The 7,657-nt window shown below is 41.4% G+C and overlaps 1 protein-coding gene across 1 annotated transcript in view; it reads left to right on the top strand.

Annotated features, from left to right (window-relative positions):
* PLEKHA8 (pleckstrin homology domain containing, family A (phosphoinositide binding specific) member 8) overlaps positions 1-7,657 on the top strand; it is a 27,308-nt gene that overhangs the window by 2,522 nt on the left and 17,129 nt on the right. The window lies entirely within an intron of this gene.

Raw genomic sequence — 7,657 nt, 5'->3', positions numbered from 1 at the left:
AAATGTGTGTCATCTCTGTACATCAGTGTACGCCCGTGTTAGTAATGCCATGCTGATGTAAATACACACACAATATGTATCTTAGGCCCTTTCCTCCTCGTAATGAGGAACACGCCTTTGAGTTGGAGAAGAGATAAGACATTCACCGAAGAACAAGGTTAAAACTGTAGCAAGGGAGAACTGCTTTCCCTTCTTGCTGTGAGAGAGGAGCTAGTGGGACTTTGATGATAATTAAGGCTTTTCTGGGAATTTTGGTTTCATAACGTCTTCTGTCATCGCCATCATGAGAGGTCAAGTCCACATCAGCGTATTTCCCCGTGGCCCTTGGGCAGGGAGCTAGATCTGTGTTGCAAATTACATAGTTACAGAGCAAGAATATTTCAGAAGTAGGAAACAAATTCAGCTTTCCGTGGGCAAAGAAAGCGCAGCATGATGCCAACAACTGAAAGACATGTTAGGTTGCCTTGCTGCTCAAACAAGTTTTATCTTGTTTTATAATAAATGTACTTGTTTGCTTTATATAGATTAGGATAAAATAAATTAGCATTACTTGGTTGCTGCTTGGAGGTAGAGGTTTTTCCTTTGGAATTAATCCTGCACTGACATTGTGGCTTCTACATGCAGGGGTTCCAGTGCTGCCTCTTAAATCTCTTGAGTTTAGACAACTGAGTTTTTGGCATTTTTCTCTCCCATGGCCACCAGATAGCGATTTCTCAAAGTGTTATTTTTGTTTACATTCAAGAGAAGTGTGCCAACTTCTGATCAGATATGCACACACACAGGTCTAGCCTGTGAAAATCTACTTGATATCTTGTGTTTGCAGTAAGTGTGTCCTGAGATTGCTCTTGTCTATGATTCCCCCACTAAATTCATCAAAACCTTAAGGGAGCAGGGAACTTTTCAAGCAGAATTGTGTGTGTGTGTGTGATAGCATATGATGCTTCTGCAATCTTCAAATTATTAATCCTCAAAACCTAGAGTTGGGTGACTTAAATCATGCAGGTGTGTAAATCAGCCTCAGCTGAGCCTTCAGTCAAAGCGTGTAACTTCATCTTAAAAAAAAATTCCTAGATTCCATTCGTTGCCAAACTTTGTCTAATGTTAACATTGCTTGGTAAAGGTTGTGGAGGCTAGGAATGGGCTTACAGCATGGGTGAAGGGGCTATAACTCTTATTTCAGTACTGCTTATTGTAAGCACTAAGTAGTCAGGGTGATAAAAGCATCACCCTATACTTTCCCTATAGTGGCTCAGTCTATTGTGCCACTGCCTGTGGCCTTGGCTGATCATAAAGCATTCTGGCATGGACAGCATCAAGGCAGGATCCTGGCTGCAGCATTGCAGCGGTCTCATCTCAAACCTGGGAATGCTGCTTGCAGGATAGAGAAAGGAGGGAGCAGAAATGAACTGCATGTGAAGGCTGCTCTTTGCTATTTGGAAACTGTACACACAGGACTCTCCAAGTGAACTCAAGCTGCAATTAACATGCTTTGTTAAGCGTACCTTCTAATTAATAAAAGAAATGTCTTTAGTCTTTGGAGATTGCCTTGTAAAAATTCTCTACAGTTTTGATTTCTCGACAGGTTTATAGAGTGAGTAAGCTATTGTTTATCCACTGGGAAACAGAGCGTAGACTGTGGAATACCTTCCTTTAGTGGTGTGCATGTATGTGGGCTTGGTGCTTTCAAATGGATTTTTCTTTTTTCCTTTTTCTTTTTTTTCAGTTTAGATCTTCAGTGTAGGCACACCTTGGGATCATTGGCCACAGGCAGGATGGCTGCTAACTCTGGTAGAGGTAGTATGCATCAACCCTTGGCTTAGAGATCAAAGGCACCTTTGTTCACTAGAAACAAAAATACTGACTGCCTCCACTGACTTGAGTGTTATACATTATATGCTCCATTATTGGCTTTGATTGCTTTTCACAAAGCTAATTTTTTCCTGGTATTTAAATATTCACTTCTTTAATTATGCTGAGTAACTGACCCTAATTCATCTTCCTTGAGGCATGACACCCTCATATTTAGTCGTCACTAGTGACGCTGCATTATGCCACATACCATAGTTAGCTCTCCCCATCTTCCTGTATGTAATCATCCACTCTCATTTTATTGTGCTCTGAATTCTTTTCAATTTGTCCTGAGACACAAAGAGCCAGCACAAAGCAGTAAATTTCAGCTTTCACATAAAACTTTAAATTACTTTTGCCTCTGATGATTCAGAATTTCTTAAACTTGAGGAGAGAGCTCAAGAAAATAGCAAAGAACATTAGATTTTATAGCTTGAATGCAGATACACATTATGCTGCTTAGAGCGAGTCTTTGTTTTGGGAGTTTAGTTTAAGATATCTGACCTTTTAGGATGGGAGACTCATACGCTTGTTGGTATCAAGCTCTGGAAATAAGGTCCTCTGTTTCCAGAGTTGGAGTAAACAATTGGAAACTTCACACTTAAACAAAAGCTTTTTAGAACCAAATGTTAATCTATCATTTTTCCTCTTCTCTTTAGCCTCTGGATATAGTCCATGTTCTGACAGTATAAAAATGAGAACTCCAGCTTTTGTGGCGGTTAACCTAAACAACTGAGGTTTCTGTTGCCTTCATGACAATGGTCTGCCCAGTATTAGTGACCATAGCTGCTCTCGGAGATGAGTTGTTACTTTCGATGGATGACTGAGTCTTACCCAGTTCTGACTACACTTCTCACCCAGGATGCTTCAGGGACAGATTATTGTCTTTGGATTTCACATAATTATGTCTGTGTGGTTTGACTTTCTTTGTCATCTCTCTTTCCTTTTCCCTGTTCTTCGCACAGCCATCTTGCCTTCGTTATACCTTTTTGGAATTGAGTGATATGCTTGCACCAGAAAAGTTTGATGAGGCTGCGGGAATGGAAGTTGGTGTCCCCTCTCTCCTCTGTAGGTGTTAGAGCAATGCTGCAGAGCCTGCACGGTGCAGCATTCCCTGCCAGGTATGCTGCAGTGCTGGTGCCTCTGCATTCAGTCCTTCTGCAGTGAAATAAGTAAGCGATCACAGGGAGTGGCTGGGTAGGACAGAAGTGAAAGGTGTAGCCAGAGTGATTGTGAAGAGATACCACCCGGTGGTGTCTGTGTCTGTTTATGTAAATTCATTGACTCAGTCTGGCCTGATAACCACGCCAGGGGTCAGAAAGAGATGCTGCTAGTCTGCTGGGACGGGGAAGTATAAACAGAGGAGAGAAACTCCCTGGAGCTTTGAGTGACTTGAATTAGTGTGCCTGAGCAGTGCCTGGTTATTGAACTTTTGCCTCCATAGCTCGCCACAGTCCCCTCTCTGCCCTTCCTCCATTCTCTGTGTCCCCTTCAAAAATGTCTGACTGCTGGTACATTGTGCTTTCGGTACCTTGGCTGGCTACTGGCATAAAGCCATCTGCAAACAAACCCAGTTGCTCTGTGATGGCAGGATGCTTTTTCAGTGCTGCTAGCACTGTGCTAACAGCTGTGATTGAAATGAGAGCAGATTTTAGGGGACCCCCTCCTTCCCACTTGGGAGAGTCACTGTGTTAAATCTGGTTCCAGCTGTTGCTTGCTTCACTTGAACCTCTAGTGGCCTCAAACAAGGCTTCAACAATGGTATCACTTTTTAAACTGCTAAATCTGTTAACTGATTACTTTAGGGGCTTTTCGTATTGGTTCCTGCTGTTAATATGCACATAATCAGAGTTTGGTCTGTGTAAGATACTCTTTTGCTAAATACTTTTCCTGACTAGAAGCTTGGTGGTGACTGATGGCACGAAACATGTGGCCCCATGAACTGAACCTAGTCACACAAGCAATTGTTAAGAACCACATTGTAAGATTTAGCGCGGGTGCCCAATAGTTGAGATCTGGGATCTTGAAAATGAATATTTTGTCCATTTGTGACATGGAGATTTCCATAGCCTTAATTCCCCAGAAAAATCCTTGTCCATTGGGCATTAGTGCATTAAGCGATGGTCCTTCTGGGCCAGCATGAAATGTTTGTGTTGTATAGGTGAGGAGACGCTGGGACCTCAGTGCACAAGTTGGGTTTTTTTTCAGGATGGTCTATGACAGCTCAGCAATTGTCTTTCTAAGCTGGACATAAGATCTCTTGACTTGGTCTTGTTTTTTGGTTGTTAAATTTATCCTCTTACTGGAAAATATGACTTTCCTTGTAATGGGAAGGCAGGTGTTTTGTGGTCACAGTTACACAAGGGGAAGGTGCTAGCTTCTGGCCAACAGCTGCTAGATGAACAACTGGGAGGTGGCTGGGTTTTTAGCAAAGGAGCAAACCCAGTGGCATTCACAGACTTACATCAACACTAGCAATTGAGGAAGGACATATATTGGATTTTCTCTTGCTTTTTGCAAGGTACTAGCATTGTCTTGGTCCTGTTTCAGCTGAGTTTTCGCAGCTTTTGTCCAACTATCCGTCACTGACAGAACGCTGGGCAGAAGCTGTGTTTCTTCTGTCTTTGGGTGCTGGAAGATAAAGCTGTAGGTAGTGGTAGAGTGAACACACAGCACAGCTTGCTTTGCTCACGGTGGGGTGAAAAGGTGGATATTGCTTGGTTTTGCTGTGAGATGTGCCTATCGGAGCAGCCACGCTGTGACTCTCTTTGCTACCCTGCACAGAAAAGCAGGGATCTGCCTCTGCTCCGCCATCTGCAGCTACGTCTTGGGTCTTGCCCATGGTATAGCAGTAGGGATGTGATGAAAGCTTTAATTCCTCTTATTAGGCAGATGTTGCCATAACATGGAAATTTCAAAATTATCCCTTATCCACACTTAAAATATGAATTAAGGTCAAAGAAGTCCAAGGACTATCTGTTGCACAAGTTTTTATAAAGATATATGTTGAAGCTCAAGAAATTAATAAGCATAAAGTATTACATAATTCTAGTGGAAAGTAATCAATAATAAAAACCTGGGTGTCTGGCCTTTGTGCATTTTAGAAATGCAGCTGGAACTGGCATCTCTTAATTACAGCTTGTTTTCCAGGTCATCAGTTTGACTTCTTGAGTATGTAATTCTCCCAGATGGTTTAGCTTTGTGGATGTCTACATGTCTTCAAATGTTTGGTTTTTTTTTTTTCTTCAGGCTTGGCACTTTGGAACGAATGCTGTCTGGAGTCTAAGTTGTGTAACATTGAAGTTTGAATTATGTCCAAATTTCAACTGTGTTATCAAGAAATGTCAAGTTTGCTCAGTGATAGCTGCATCCAGACTTCCTGAAGTGTAATGGTGAAAGTAGGCAGATCTCGCAGGCTGTGGAAACTTCTGCACTAAAATACTGAATCTTTAGCAGGCACAGACTACTTAAATATCTGGTTTTGTAGTGGACAATATCAGATCTTCCAGATACTGTAGGTAAGAACTTTAAGGTTCATGCATGTGTGCAATATGCATTAGGACATAACAAGCGTCTGCGAAGTTGTCTGGAATTTCATGACTTTGTGCTATGACAGAGACCTTAAGCTACTACTCACTTTGATTGTGCTTCGCATTTTGTTGGCTTTTTTTATACATATGTCTCTCCCAGCAAGGTCAGTTTTTGCTGTTGATGGCTCTGTGCCTCTAAAATCAGCTGTGGAATTATTAGCTATATTTCTAGGACAGTTTATGGAGAGAGAATAAAACTGAATAAACCCAGGACTTGCATTCATGGAAGTGTCTATAAGTGTCTCTTTGCTGCTTTGGTTTTAGGTTGGTTTTTTTTTTCCTCTGCTCTTTGCTTGTCTGCAAATGTGAAGTTCCTGTAATTAAGATTGTATCCTTGTTGCCCTGCCCATGATTTGTCAGCTGCACGTTATTTTTAGCTGGTTGTTCAGGATAACCTTCCTGTTGCTGCTGACTCAGTGTCAGTGAGTACCAGGTGGTTAGTGCAGGTTCTGACAGAACCTTGCTGTGATCTTTTTTTAAATTGGTTTCCTTTTACAAAAATGTATTTTTATTAATGTAACAATTCTGTTCTGAAATAGATGCTGTCCTAGTTAACAATTGCTTATCATAGTCTTTTTAATACGTCTCATAAGGAAGAGTTAGGTTCTGAAAAGAAAATCAGGTAATTGCTGCTTCTCTCTCCAAAAAAAAAACCAAAAAAACCAAACCAGAACCAAAAAATTCAACCAACCAAACCAAAAATATATTGACTCGTATTTACAATATATTAACAAAATATATTGACTCATAACATATTTTTAACCAGCCTCTGAAGTGATGGAGACAGAGTGCTTTGTGTGTTGGCTAATTGATTGCAGAGCCTTTGATTGATGAAATGCAATTTGTTTGAGCATCAGCTGCAATTGTAAGCTGTAGGACCATGGCTGAAATGATTCATGTGCAGCAGCAGGATCTCCAGACTGAATTAGAGGCTTGTATTGACTGTGGCGCTGTGCATTATTTAAAGGATTGGTTCAGTGCAGTTGAGTGTCTGAAGCAATTAACTGCTTCTCTCTGCTGAACAATCACCTCCTTTTTTTTGTGAGTTCTTCCATATCAATAGTGACTTTTCAGATAGCTTCTTTATTTTGGTGGCAAGACAAATAAAAATCAATTTTGCTGTTTTTTCTTTTTTTTCCTCATTCTTGTGAATTTTTTCCCCCTTTATAGAAAATAAAGAAGTATTGAGGATACTTTGGCCTTCATAATGTTTTTATATTCTAGGAAAAAATGGAAGAACTCTGGAAGTGTGAAAAAGGATTTATGTTTAATTTGTTTTCCAGTCACCCCAAGGTTCAGCAATCTACAGACCCAGTTGGCCAGATGCCGTGATATTGCTTGTTTAAAATGAGCAAACAAAACAACCCCACCAAACCATACCCCTGCTGTTAGTCTGTGGCTTTAGGACTTTATAATGTTAAACTGAGAAACTGCATTGGGCTTGGCTTCAGCAGTAGCCTAAGGAATCAGTCCCTTGCTGGTAAGGAACAGTCATTCCTCTAACATGAGGTTGGTCTAAGCCCAGCCTGGGCCTCTGCAGCACCATGCTCGTTGGCAGAGCCCTGGTGCAGGGGACAGTAGAAGTGAGGCCCCTCTGCAAAATATGCCTAGGAGCCACATGGCCCTCATGGTCCTGTCAAAGGGTTTTTCCCAGCGATGGTTTGCTGGCTTTGGAATCTTGCTCCCATTCTCCTGGCTGGGGAAGCTTGTTGCAGCACAGTGATGAAAGCTGCTTTCCTTCAGTGACATTGCTGTCTCATTTCTTATTAAGTTAATGAGCTTGTGTTTTTTAATTACACATCAATGATAGCTGTCATGCCTTGTTTGTTTATATCTTTTAATACTGTTACAGTACCTCCAAAAGAAGAAAAAAGAAGGGGTAATTTACTTCTGAAGTCGGGCAGCAGGGTGGGCAAAAGGGGTAAGCAGAACTCTTGGCTTTGGTCTAGGCTCATGTTTTAGTTGTTCTCTGGGAAGGTATCCAGAAGTGCCAGTCACTAATTCAAGATTACTTTGTATATGGGGAACATGAGAATTTCAGGAGTTATTGAGAACTGCTTCGTTGAAAGATGGTGTTCAGAAATCAACACATACGCCTCTGTCCCCTCCTTCCCTTGATTTTTAGGAGTTTCTTGCTTTTGAAGACAGTTTGGCTAGCCCTTCCCAGAAGGGAGGAAGATGTGTAAGGCAAGACAGCTGGGGTGGCTTTTGGAAAGAGT

This window comes from Buceros rhinoceros, unplaced genomic scaffold (assembly GCF_000710305.1).
Source record: "Buceros rhinoceros silvestris isolate BGI_N320 unplaced genomic scaffold, ASM71030v1 scaffold4898, whole genome shotgun sequence".
Classification (NCBI taxonomy): domain Eukaryota; kingdom Metazoa; phylum Chordata; class Aves; order Bucerotiformes; family Bucerotidae; genus Buceros; species Buceros rhinoceros.
The sequence above is the reverse complement of the archived record's forward strand: the minus strand, read 5'-3'. Positions and strand labels throughout refer to the sequence as shown.